We start from the raw sequence: 14,803 nt of genomic DNA, 5'->3' as shown, positions 1-14,803 counted from the left end.
ACAACCCTTACCCCAAAACAACCCTAATGTCAACCCTAACCATAACCCTAATCAAAACCCTAAATCCAACACACCCCTAATCCTAATCTCAACCCTAACCTCAAACCTAACCCTAATCCCAATACACCCCTAATCACAACCCTAACCTTAACCCTAATCCCAAACCTAACCCTAATCCCAAGCGTAACCCTAATGCCAACCCTAACCCTAATACCAACCCTAATCCAAACCCTAACCCTAATCCCAACTCTAGCCCTAACTTTAGCCCCAACCCTAACCCTAGCCCTAAGGCTACTTTCACACTTGCGTCGTTTGGCATCCGTTGCAATCCGTTGTTTTGGACAAGAAACGGATCCTGCAAATGTGTCCGCAGGATGTGTTTTTGCCCATAGACTTGTATTGCCGACGGATCGAGACGGATGGCCACACGTCGCGTCCATCGTGCACTGGATCAGTTGTGTTTTGGCGGACCGTCAGCACAAAAAAACATTCAATGTAACGTGTTTTTGTACGTCGCATCCGCCATTTCTGACCGCGCAGGCGTGGCCGTAACTCCGCCCCCCTCCTCCCCAGGACATAGATTGGGCAGCGGATGCGTTGAAAAACTACATCCGCTGCCCACGTTGTGCACAATTTTCACAACGTGCGTCGGTATGTCGGGCCGATGCATTGCTACGGCCCCGTACCGACGTAAGCGTGAAAGGAGCCTAACCCTAAATTTAGCGCCAACCTTAACCCTAAATTTAGCCCCAACACTAACCCTAAATTTAGCCCCAACCCTAACCCTAAATTTAGCCCTAACCCTAACCCTAGACCTAACCCTAGCCTTAACCCTAACCCTAGCCCTAGCCCTAACCCTAACCCTAACCCTAGCCCTAACCCTAGCCCTAACCCTAACCCTAGCCCTAACCCTAGCCCTAACCCTAGCCCTAACCCTAGCCCTAACCCTAACTCTAGCCCTAACCCTAACCCTAATTTTAGCCCCAACTGCTGTTCTCCTGCCGGCCGGCAGATGGAGACAGATGGCGGGCGCACTGCGCATGCGCCCGCCATTTTCTTTTCCCCAGAAGACGCCGGCGGCCAGGAGGAGCAGCAGGAGGACCCAGGGACACCCGTGAGTATGATAGGGTCCCCGAATCCCCCTATTTCTCTGTCCTCTGATGTGCGATCACATCAGAGGACAGAGAATTACACTTTGCTTTTTTTTTTTTTTTGCGGTCGTCGGTAAACAGTTAATTACCGGCGATCGCAAAACAGGGTCGGTAAAACCGACCCCGATCATGCTCTTTGGGGTCTCGGCTACCTCCGGCAGCCGAGACCCCAAAGATTCTCCCGGGGCCGGCCGGCGGGTGCACTGCGCATGCGCCCGCCATTTTGAAGATGGCGGCGCCCACCGGGAGCCACGAGGAGCACCGGGGGAGATAGGTGAGTATCGGGGGGCTATCTGGGACCCCTTTTCTCTGTCCTCTGATGTGCGATCACATCGGAGGACAGAGAAATTAAAAAGAGATCGCGGTTTTTTTTTGCGATCGCCGGTAAACGGTTAATTACCGGCGATCGCAAATGCGGGGTCGGTAAAAAAAACCCCGAATCATGTTCTCTGGGGTCTCGGCTACCCCCGGCAGCCGAGACCCCGGAGAAAATCCAATTCTGGGGGGCACTATTTACTTTTACCACAGCGCCGTTAATTAATGGAGCTGTGGCTTAAGTACCCTTAGCGGCCGCCATTAAAAGGCGTATCGGCAGTCGCTAAGGGGTTAAATATCAAAGATAACTCTGATACGTTAGGTAAAGAACGTTCTGAGCTCTGTTTTTTTTCCATGCAATGCAATTTCTTTTAGTTGGTGACTTTTTTGAAAATTGTAACGTATTATACATATTTATCTATTGTCTTGATCAATCAAATCCCCAAAAGGGGAAGCAATTAGCACTCTCACATCATCAATGTTGCAATTACACTACATCTGGTTAAAGTCCCCTATGCCTTATAGCCTTGAGACATCTAAATAGGCTTTGTCCAGCTTCATAAAAAATACAAGACATGTAAATGATGCCAAAATGACTTTTACACTGTGTGCAGAATTATTAGGCAAATTGTATTTTAGAGGATTATTTTTATTATTGATCAACAACTATGTTCTCAATCAACCCAAAAGACTCATAAATATCAAAGTTTAATATTTTTGGAAGTTGGAGTGGTTTTTTTTTTTAGATGTGGCTATTAGAGTTGAGCGACCTTTACTTTTATAGGATCGGGTCGGGTTTCACGAAACCCGACTTTTTCAAAAGTCGGGTCGAGTGAAATCGGCCGATCCTATAAAAAAGTCGGGGTTGGGGTCGGCCGAAACTCGAAACCCAATGCAGTGCATTGGGTTTCCATGGTTCCCAGGGTCTGAAGGAGCGGAAACTCTCCTTCAGGCCCTGCGATCCATATTTTAGTGTAAAATAAATAATTAAAATAAAAAATATCGCAATACTTACCCTCTGACGCGCCCTGGTACTAACCGGAACCTTCCTTCCTTCGAATCAGCCCTTCCAGGACCTTGCGGTGACGTCGCGGCTTGTGATTGGCCGCGCGGCCGCCCATGTGACCGCTCGCGCGACCAATCACAAGCCGCGACGTCACCGAAGGTCCTGGAAGGGCTGACTCTTAGGAAGGAAGGCTGCTGGAAAGAAGCAGGGCGCGTCCGAGGGTGAGTATATTCCTATTAGGTATATACTCACCCTCGGACGCGCCCTGCTTCTTTCCTGCAGCCTTCCTTCCTAAGAATCAGCCCTTTCAGGACCTTCGGTGACGTCGCGGTGACGTCGCGGCTTGTGATTGGTCGCGCGAGCGGTCACATGGGCGGCAGCGCGGCCAATCACAAGCCGCGACGTCACCGCGACGTCACCGCAAGGTCCTGGAAGGCTGATTCTAAGGAAGGAAGGTTCCCGGTTAGTACCAGGGCGCGTCAGAGGGTAAGTATTGCGATATTTTTTATTTTAATTCTTTATTTTACACTTAAATCTGAATTCCGATACCAATTCCCGATATCTTAAACATATCGGGAATCGGTATCGGAATTCCGATTCTAGATTCAAAAGATCGCCGACTTCATGGCCGACCCCACACAGGGGTCGGGTCGGGATTCATGAAACCCGACCTTGCCAAAAGTCGGCGACTTTTGAAAAATTTCGACCCGTTTCGCTCAACCCTAGTGGCTATCTTAGGAGGATATCTGTTTGTGCAGGTAACTATTACTGTGCAGAATTATTAGGCAACTTAATAAAAACCAAATATATTCCCATCTCACTTGCTTATTTTCACCAGGTAAACCAATATAACTGCACAAAATTTAGGAATAAACATTTCTGACATGCAAAAACAAAACCCCAAAAAATTAGTGACCAATATAGCCACCTTTCTTTATGATGACACTCAATAGCCTTCCATCCATGATTATGTCAGCTGTTTGATCTGTTTACGATCAAGATTGCGTGCAGCAGCCACCACAGCCTCCCAGACACTGTTCCGAGAGGTGTACTGTTTTCCCTCTTTGTAGATCTCACATTTTATGAGGGACCACAGGTTCTCTACGGGGTTCAGATCAGGTGAACAAGGGGGCCATGTCATTATTTTTTCTTCTTTGAGACCTTTACTGGTCAGCCACCCTGTGGAGTCGTTGGAGTCATGTGATGGAGCATTGTCCTGCATGAAAATCATGTTTTTCTTGAACGATACTGACTTTTTCCTGTACCACTGCTTGAAGAAGTTGTCTTTCAGAAACTGGCAGTAGGTCTGGGAGTTGAGCTTCACTCCATCCTCAACCTGAAAAGGTCCCACAAGTTCATCTTTGAATTTACCAGTACCCCACCCAGAGGTGTATCTAGCTCTTCCTGCACCCAGGGCAAAGGATCAGTTTGGCACCCCCCCTCAAATTTCTGCCCCTATAATGTCCTCAGATTTCTGCCCCCAAAATGTCCTCAGATTTCTGCCCCCATAATGTCCTGACTTCTGCCCCATCCCCTCCCTTCCCGGGTGCAGTTGCATGTGGTGGAGAAATCTGAGGAACACAGTAGTATACAGCACTGCCCACATAGTAGTATACAGCACAGCCTGCTTAGTAGTATATAGCACAGCCCACACAGTAGTATACAGCACCGCCCACACAGTAGTATACCACACGGCCCACACAGTTGTATGCAGCACAGCCCACATAGCAATATACAGCAATGCCCACATAGTAGTATAGAGCACAGCCCACACAGTAGTATACAGCACAGCCCACATAGCAGTATAGAGCACAGCCCACATAGTAGTATACAGCACAGCCCACATAGTAGTATACAGCACAGCCCGCATAGTAGTATACAGCACCACCCACATAGTAGTATACAGCACAGCCCGCTTAGTAGAATATAGCACAGCCCACACAGTAGTATACAGAACCGCCCACACAGTAGTATACCACACGGCCCACACAGTTGTATGCAGCACAGCCCTCATAGCAGTATACAGCACTGCCCACATAGTAGTATAGAGCACAGCCCACACAGTAGTATACAGCACAGCCCACATAGCAGTATACAGCACAGCCCACATAGTAGTATACAGCACAGCCCACATAGCAGTATACAGCACAGCCCACATAGTAGTATACAGCACAGCCCACATAGTAGTATACAGCACTGCACACATAGTAGTATATAGCACAGCCCACATAGTAGTATACAGCACTGCCCACACAGTAGTATATAGCACAGCCCACACAGTAGTACACAGCACTGCCCACACAGTAGTATATAGCACAGCCCACATAGTAGTATACAGCACTGCTCATATAGTAGTATATAGCACAGCCCACACAGTTGTACACAGCACTGCCCAGATAGTAGTATATAGCACAGCCCACACAGTAGTATACAGTACTGCCCACACAGTAGTATACAGCACTGCCCACACAGTAGTATACAGCACTGCCCACATAGTAGTATATAGCACAGCCCGCATAGTAGTATACAGCACCACCCACACAGTAGTATACAGCACAGCCCGCATCTCTCCTTCTGGCAGTTCGGTGTCTTCAGCTCCAGCCGTCTGGAAATGGAGCACTTACCACAAACCGCAAGGCTGCCTGTGAAGAGCCGGCGGGTAACTTCAGCAGCGTGATCATGTGACCTGCTCACGCTGCTGGCGCTTCACTGATGCAGAAGTGCCGGCGGCGGTCAGGGCATAGATCAAGAGTACTAGTGAGAACGGAAGAATCTCAGTATGGGGGTGGCAGAATTCCACCGACGGGGAGCCTCCTCCTTGGATCCTGCTGGCGCCCCCCTGTTGGCTGCATCCGGGGCACGTGCCCCGGCTGCCTTTCCTGGCGTCTGAGTTGGAGTGGAGCTCTCTGCCCTTCACTGATCCAGCCTCCGGCCCATCCATCTGGCCCATCCAGAGCCACTCTCATTTCATCAGACCATAAAACCTTTGAAAAGTCAGTCTTTCTTGGCCCAGTCTTGATGTTTTATCTTGTTTCTTGTTCAAAGGTGGTCATTTTTCAGCCTTCCTTATCTTGGCCATGTCCCTGAGTATTGCACACCTTGTGTATTTTGTTACTCCAGTAACGTTGCAGCTGTGAAATATGGCAACACTAGTGGCAAATGGCATCTTGGCAGCTTCACGGTTGATTTTCCTCAATTCATGAGCAGTTATTTTGCCCCTTTTTTGCCCACCACGCTTCTTGCGACCCTGTTGGCTATTTGCCATGAAACACTTGATTGTTCGGTGATCACGCTTCAAAAGTTTGTCAACTTCAAGACTGCTGCATCCCTCTGCAAGACATCTCACAGTTTTGGACTTTTCAGAGCCCGTCAAATCTCTGCTCTGACCCATTTTGCCAAAGGAAAGGAAGTTGCCTAATAATTAAGCACACCTTATATAGGGTTTTGATGTCATTAGTCAACACCCCTCCTCATTACAGAGATGCACATCACCTGATTTACTTAATTGGTAGTTGGCTCTCAAGCCTGAACAGCTTGGAGTAGGACAACATGTATAAAATGTATCATGTGATCAAAATACATCTTGCCTAATAATTCTGCACACAGTGTACTATTGCAAATAGGACTGATTAAAATAAATAATTAGTATTTGCAAATAGGAATGATTAAAATAAATAATTTGCAGCCTCCTTGCAGACCTTTGGTGGTGAACAATTTCAGACTACAAACAAACCTTGTCCAATGTCATACTTTCTTCATCTATCCCCTACAACTATAAGTAGGTTAGAAAGCAGCACACACAAACGATAATTAGAATTTATTCAAGACTATAGCTAAACATTCTTTTTTCCCTCAAAGTTTACAGCAATGTGTTTGTACTCTTTAATTTATCAGAAATAGAGCACAAATCCATCAAGAAAGAAGATCTTAATAGATATCAAGAGAAGTTACAGAAAAAAGGACTCCATGCCCTTTTCTTTTATATTAGCGTACTGCGAATGTGACCCTCATGGAATCTTTTGGCCAAATACAGTGGAAAGTAAGGGTTTGGGCAACCCAAATTACTGTTATTGTGAACCGTTAAGTTGAATATTAACTTATCTCTAAAAGGGCTAAAGTTAAATATGACACATTTCCTTTGTATTTTAGGTTAAATAGATATACATATTTTCATCTTTCACATTTTAAAAATTGCAAAAAGGAAAACGAGTCAATGCAAACGTTTGGGCACATTGCATGGTTAGTAACTAGTAGCGCCCACTTTTGTAAGTATCACAGCTTGTAAACGCTTTTTGTAGCCAGACAAGAGTCTTTCAATTCTTGTTTGAGGGATTTTCATCCATTCTTCCTTGGAGAATTCCTGCAGTTCTGTGAGATTCCTCGGTCGTCTTCCATCCTCTGCTTTTTTTAATTCTAGCCACAGATCAGGAGACAGTGAGTGTCATTGTTAAATGTTCATCTTGCACTTTTTGAGGTCATCTATTGTGGATTTTGACTTGTGTTTACGATATCCATTTGTAGAAGCCATCCGCTTTTCAACTTCAGCTTTATTTTACAGATGGTGTTATGTTTGCATTAAGAATCTGTTGAAATTTCGTTGATCCTGTTTTTTCCTCCACCTGTTAAATGTTCCCAGTATCATATGCTGCAGCACATCCCCAAAGCATGATTGATCCAGACCCATGCTTATTGGTTGGCAAGATGTTCTTTTCTTGAAATTCAATGCCCTTTTTTCTGCACACATACTTTTCATCATTGTGGCCTAAGAGTTCTATTTTAACTTCATAGGTCCACAGGACTTGTGTCCAAAATGCATCAGGCTTGTTTATGTGTTCTTTTGCATACTTGTGATTCTGAATTTCATGGTGAGGACGCAGGAGAGGTTTTCTTTTCATGACTCTTCCACGAAGGCCATGTTTGTACAGTTGTCTATGAACAGTAGAACAATGTACCAAAATTCCAGAGTCTGCTAAATCTTTCTGAGGGTCTTTTTCAGTCAAAAGAATTTTTGATTTACCTCACTTGCAATCCAATGAGCAGCTCTTACTGACATTTTGCTTTGTGTCTGAGACCTTAGTTTGACCTCTACTGTTCCTATTAACTGACATTTCTTAATTACATTTCGAAAATTCCTTTTTGTAATTTTTTAACCCCTTCCCGACCTGTGACACAGAATGATAGGGCTAGCGGAACGCACCAAATAATAAGACAGAGTATGGTGCGTTCGCAGCCCGGGGTCCAACGTGCAGAGATGGAACCTGCTGCCAAGTAATGACGGACTATATGGCGGTACTCATAAGTATACACACGTGGGTTAAACTTCACCCAGCGTGAAGGAAGCGATCCTGTTGCGTCACAGGACCGCGGTACCGCACATAGAGCGTGAGCAAGTAGTCAGCGAACTCAACCCCAACTAGGATTGAAGTCCGATTAGACCCTTGCTGGCACAACACCGCAACTGGGTGTGTAAGGAAAATAACAATATTAAGGCACAAGAGTGCATGCGGTGCCGCACTGACGAACGCCACTAACCACCCAGGCTTGGGTAAGGAAAGCACAGAGGAAGTGCACGGCGCCGTACTGGCGGTCACAGCAACTGGACGCTGTAATGTGTGATTCGTGCTGTAGGATAAGTCGAGCGCTAGATAGCAACCATACACCTTCCGCGAACAGACATTCAATAGGGTAGGGGTATCCAAGGACGACTTGCACTCACAACATACACACATTAACAATTGTACACTAGCGCATGGCCGTGCGGTCAGGCGCAGTTTATATAGTTGCAGCACAGGAAGTGGCCACAGAAACTTTGCCCTTCCAAGACCTGCCAAGAGGACCAATGGAATGTGCTGCAGAGCCTGAGCACATGACCCTCGATCTCCAACGGGAGATCTTGCCCTGGGCATGCTCAGTGTGTGCAGACAAGGACTTAGTCCCAGAGAAGTCCGCTCGCTGCTGACCAGCACTGGCTTTAATGGCAGAAGCTGAAGAAGCAGCAGTAAGTCTCTGTACAGAGTGAGACTGAGCAAGACGCTGGGACCGACGTCCCTGCTGAGCAGACTCCACTGCGGCTGGATAAGAATGGGAGACCGCAGCGGAGATGGCTCGAGATTCCCCCTGTGCAGAAGCGGGAACTCGAGACCTAACATTACCCCCCCTCCTAGGGCCCCCCCCCTCCTTGGGCCTCCCTACGCTCGAAGGCAGCAATTAGCTGTGGGGCCCGAATGTTTTCAGCAGGCTCCCATGACCTGTCCTCTGGGCCATAACCCTTCCAATCCACCAGATAGAACTTTTTGCCGCGTACCACCTTGCACCCCAAAATAGCGTTCACCTCGTAATCGTCCGTAGACGAACCCGATGTCCCGGCAGATGACTCGGAAAACCGGGACATGTATACGGGTTTCAAGAGGGACACATGAAAGGTGTCGGTGATACCCAAGCGTGGAGGAAGAGCCAAACGGTAGACCACAGGATTAACCCGTTCGAGAACCTTGAAGGGACCCAAGTAGCGAGGAGCAAACTTAGTGGACTCAACTCGCAGCCTGATGTTACGGGCGGAGAGCCACAACAAGTCGCCAGGAGCAAAGGTCGGAGAGGGGCGCCGATGAACATCGGCGAAGGACTTCATTCTCTCCTTGGAGGCCCGAATGGCATCCTGCGTGCGGTCCCAAATGTCCCGTGCCTCCACAGCCCAGTCTGCCACACTGGAGTCAGCAGAAGACACAGGCATGGGCACAGGAACACGCGGATGCTGGCCGTAATTTAGGAGGAATGGAGTCTGACCGGTGGAGTCAGCTACGGCATTGTTAAGTGCAAACTCTGCCCACGGTAGCAAGGATGCCCAGTCATCCTGCCTGGCAGAAACAAAATGTCGTAAATATGTGACCAAGGTCTGGTTGGCCCTCTCTACCAACCCATTCGTCTCGGGATGATATGCCGAAGAGAGATTCAACTCAATACTGAGTAGACGACAAAGCTCTCTCCAGAATCGAGACGCAAACTGGGGACCCCGGTCACTAACAATTTTGTCTGGCATACCTTGTAGGCGAAAGACATGATTGACGAAAAAGACAGCCAACACCCGTGCAGAAGGTAGCCGTGGAAAAGGCACCAAGTGCACCATTTTGGAAAAATGGTCGGTGATCACCCAGATAATGGTGCAGTTACGAGACTTGGGTAAGCACACCACAAAGTCCATCCCGACCATCTCCCAGGGCCTGTCCGCCACCGGCAGAGGATAAAGCAAACCAGCTGGCCGTTGCCGAGGAGTCTTGTTCTTGGCGCAAGAGACACACACCCGAACATACTCTGCGACATCACGAGCCATATGCGGCCACCAGTATGTCCTCGCCAGTAACTCAGATGTCCTTTTGGTACCAAAATGTCCACCCACCCTGGACGAGTGTGCCCAAGAGAGAACCTCCGGTCGCAAACTGGATGGAACAAAAGTCTTGCCCGGGGGCACAGACTCTAGCGAAACTGGGGCCACAGTTCTCAAACTCTCGGTGGGGACAATAAGCCGAGGCTCCTCCTCCTCCGCAGATGACACAACAGAGCGAGAGAGAGCGTCGGCCCGAATGTTCTTCTCCCCAGAAAGAAAATGGAGGGTGAAATGAAACCGGGAGAAGAATAAGGACCATCTGGCCTGGCGAGAATTCAACCGCTGGGCTGTCTGCAGGTACACCAAATTTTTATGGTCTGTGAAGACTTGGAAGGGAAAACGTGCTCCCTCCAAGAGATGTCTCCACTCCGAGAAAGCCAACTTCATGGCTAGCAACTCCCTGTCCCCGATGGAATAATTCCTCTCTGCTGGTGAGAAGGTCTTGGAGAAAAAGAAGCAAGGATGCTTCCGACCTTGAGCATCCTTTTGGAAGAGGACTGCTTCAGCACCAACAGAAGAGGCATCCACCTCCATGATAAATGGCTTATCAACATCGAGGCGATGTAGGATGGGAGCACTAGCGAATTGTGACTTTATAGAGTTAAAGGCCTTGGAGACCTCCTCAGACCACAATTTGGGATTCGCCCCCTTCTTGGTGAGGGCAACCAAGGGAGCTACCAAAGTTGAGAAGTGCGGAATGAACTGGCGATAGTAATTAATGAACCCCATAAAGCGCTGCACCGCTTTAAGAGAATGGGGTTCCTGCCAGTCCATCACAGCCTGTAGTTTGGCAGGATCCATAGCCAATCCCTGAGCAGAGATGATGTAGCCCAGGAAAGGTAAGGACTCCTGATCAAACATACACTTCTCCAACTTGGCATAGAGGGAGTTTGCCCGGAGGAGGTCGAAGACTTTGCAAACATCTCTCCGGTGGGAGTCAATATCTGGAGAGTAGATGAGAATATCATCCAGATAGACTATGACCAAGGTGGAAAGCATATCCCGGAAGATATCGTTCACAAAGTCTTGGAAAACGGCTGGGGCATTACAGAGCCCGAAGGGCATCACCAGATATTCATAATGCCCATCCCTGGTGTTAAAAGCCGTCTTCCATTCGTCCCCCTCACGGATGCGAATCAGGTTGTAAGCACAACGCAGATCTAGTTTAGTAAATACCCTTGCTCCCCGAAGCCTATCGAAGAGCTCAGATATCAAGGGCAAAGGATACTTATTTTTAACGGTGATGGCATTAAGACCCCTGTAGTCTATGCATGGACGCAATTCCCCATTCTTCTTCTGCGCGAAGAAGAACCCTGCCCCAGCAGGTGACACTGACTTCCTAATGAATCCTCTTGCCAGATTTTCCTGGATGTACTGTGACATTGCCTCCGTCTCCGGGAGAGATAGCGGATAGACTCGACCCCGGGGAGGCTCAGCACCAAGGAAGAGATCAATAGGACAGTCATAGGGGCGATGGGGCGGAAGGATCTCCGCCGCCTTTTTGGAGAACACGTCTGCATAAGACCAATACTGCTTGGGGAGAGAGGAAAGATCTGCGGGTACCTCTGTAGTAGCAACCTGAACGCACTCCCTCTGACACCTACCCCCACAAGATTCGCCCAATCCCAGGATTCTGCCAGAGGACGACTCGATATGAGGAGAGTGGTACCGTAGCCAAGGTATTCCCAACAGGACCTCATCAATTCCCTCAGGAATGACGAGCAGAGATATAATCTCCTGATGAGATGGCGACATGGACAGAGTAGAAGGGATGGTCTGGTGTGTTATCTGTGAGGGCAGTGTCGACCCATTCACCACTCGTACCGTTACTGGTTGAGCTAGCATAACCAGGGGTATTGCGTGACGTTGGGCGAAGGCAGAAGACATAAAATTGCCCTCCGCCCCAGAATCCACGCAGAGCTCTACCGAGTGGGAGAATGAGCCTATAGTAATTGTCCCCTTAAAGGACAATTTAGAGGCAAACGTCGCCGTGTCTAGTGTACCTCCACCTACTACCACTAGACGCTGACATTTCCTCGACCGCTGAGAACATCTGGTGGCTAGATGTCCTGACTGCTGGCAAACATGACAGACCTTGAGTGCACAAGCGGTCCGGGACTTAGATCCCGCTTGTGACACTTCCCTGGCCTCATGTGACTCAGGAACCAGGACCGGAGATTCCAGAGGTTTGGCGAAGGTAGGAGCCAGCCGAAACCTCTGCCTACACTGGGCTCGCTCTAACCTCCGCTCGTTAAAACGGAGGTCAATTCGAGTGGAGACAGTTATTAACTCCTCCAGTGTGGCAGGAACCTCCCTAGTAGCCAGAGCGTCCTTAACGTGGTCAGCCAGGCCCCTCCAAAATATGGGGATAAGAGCTTTATCCGACCAATCCAGCTCAGAAGCTAAAGTGCGGAATTGGACGGCAAAATGACTGACCAAGGACTCACACTGAGTTAATGCCAGCAGTTGGAGCGCAGTATCATGGGTGACTTGAGGTCCTAAAAAGACCTGTTTCAGAGTGCTCAGAAACAGCGGAGCACTCTGCACCACATGATCGCCACGCTCCCACAGCGGCGTAGCCCATTCCAACGCCCTGTCCGACAAGAGAGACACTATAAATCCCACCTTAGCCCGCTCTGTGGGAAAACGTGCAGCCAGGAGCTCGAGGTGAATAGAGCACTGACTCACAAATCCCCTACAAAATTTGCTATCACCAGAAAATTTTTCTGGCAGCGGGAGGCGAGAAAATGTCGGAGCAGGGGTGGCAATGGACAGGGTTGCTGCAGCCTCGCTAGCAGCCTGTACTGCAACTGCGGTAACATCCACAGCTGAGGTTGCGCTCTCAAGAGCCGCCAACCTACCCTCCAGCTGCTGGATATACCGCAAGGATTGCTGTTTGTCCGTCATTACTAGCCAGACCCTGGGGCTAGTGTAATGTTAGGGCTAGCGGAACGCACCAAATAATAAGACAGATAGAGTATGGTGCGTTCGCAGCCCGGGGTCCACCGTGCAGAGATGGAACCTACTGCCAAGTAATGACGGACTATATGGCGGTACTCATAAGTATACACACGTGGGTTAAACTTCACCCAGCGTGAAGGAAGCGATCCTGTTGCGTCACAGGACCGCGGTACCGCACATAGAGCGCGAGCAAGTAGTCAGCGAACTCAACCCCAACTAGGATTGAAGTCCGATTAGACCCTTGCTGGCACAACACCGCAACTGGGTGTGTAAGGAAAATAACAATATTAAGGCACAAGAGTGCATGCGGTGCCGCACTGACGAACGCCACTAACCACCCAGGCTTGGGTAAGGAAAGCACAGAGGAAGTGCACGGCGCCGTACTGGCGGTCACAGCAACTGGACGCTGTAATGTGTGATTCGTGCTGTAGGATAAGTCGGGCGCTAGATAGCAACCATACACCTTCCGCGAACAGACATTCAATAGGGTAGTGGTATCCAAGGACGACTTGCACTCACAACATACACACATTAACAATTGTACACTAGCGCATCACTAGCGCATGGTCGTGCGGTCATGCGCAGTTTATATAGTTGCAGCACAGGAAGTGGCCACAGAAACTTTGCCCTTCCAAGACCTGCCAAGAGGACCAATGGAATGTGCTGCAGAGCCTGAGCACATGACCCTCGATCTCCAACGGGAGATCTTGCCCTGGGCATGCTCAGTGTGTGCAGACAAGGACTTAGTCCCAGAGAAGTCCGCTCGCTGCTGACCAGCACTGACTTTAATGGCAGAAGCTGAAAAAGCAGCAGTAACTCTCTGTACAGACTGAGACTGAGCAAGACGCTGGGACCGACGTCCCTGCTGAGCAGACTCCACTGCGGCTGGATAAGAATGGGAGACCGCAGCGGAGATGGCTCGAGATTCCCCCTGTGCAGAAGCGGGAACTCGAGACCTAACACAGCGTATGCGCCATGAAAGTCGGTGCCAATCTGACCTGTGACGCATATGCTGTGTCAAAGAATGATCGCGTCCCTGCAGATCGGGTGAAGGAGTTAACTCCAATTTCACCCAATCTGCAGGGACAGGGGAGTGGTGTTATGATCTGGTGGCCAAGGAGCAGCATGAGACGTACTCTGGAGAAGGTGGTACCTGTACTGACCGCAGACCCTGAACTTATCACCGCAATTAGAAGTAGCTTTGGGATGTACCTAACACTCCCTAGACACCTCGACACAGCCTAAGGACTAACTTCCCCTAAAGATAGAAACGGGAAAACTATCTTGCCTCAGAGAAAATCCCCAAAGGATAGACAGCCCCCCACAAATATTGACTGTGAGAGGAGAGGGAAATGACATACGCAGACTGAAATCAGGATTTAGCAAAGGAGGCCTTTCTAGCTAAAAAGAAAGAATAGGACAGAGTACTATGCGGTCAGTATTAAAACACTAGAAAATATCCACCACAGAAAATACAAATCTCCACATCTGACTAAAGACATGGAGGGTATATCTGCATCTCCAGAGATACAGCTTGGCTGCAAAAAATCTTTACACAGACAAGCTGGACAAGACAAAACATGAAAATGCACTGAACTATAAGGCCCACAGCATGTGGACAGCAAAAACAAAGCCAGGACTTATCTTTATTGAAAAGCACAGCAAAACAGGAGAGACCAGGTAGGGATGTGAATCCTCCAAAAACAATGGACAACTGGCACTGACTAAAGGATCAAGCAAAACTAAATAGCCCAGTCCAAATTGCAATAAGTGGACACACCTGATAAATGCTGCGATCCAAAGAAAGCAGCACTACCACTCATAACCACTGGAGGGAGCCCAAGAGCAGAATTCACAACAGAGTGGTACTTTAGCCCAGGGGGGGTGCCTTCACCCCCCATGGCTACGATCGTTCTGATTGGCTGTTGAAAGTGACATTTCACTTTCACTTTCAATCAGAGCGATAGTAATATTGGTGAAATATTACAA

Source organism: Ranitomeya imitator, chromosome 1 (assembly GCF_032444005.1).
Source record: "Ranitomeya imitator isolate aRanImi1 chromosome 1, aRanImi1.pri, whole genome shotgun sequence".
Taxonomy (NCBI): domain Eukaryota; kingdom Metazoa; phylum Chordata; class Amphibia; order Anura; family Dendrobatidae; genus Ranitomeya; species Ranitomeya imitator.
This window is presented reverse-complemented; position numbering follows the sequence as displayed.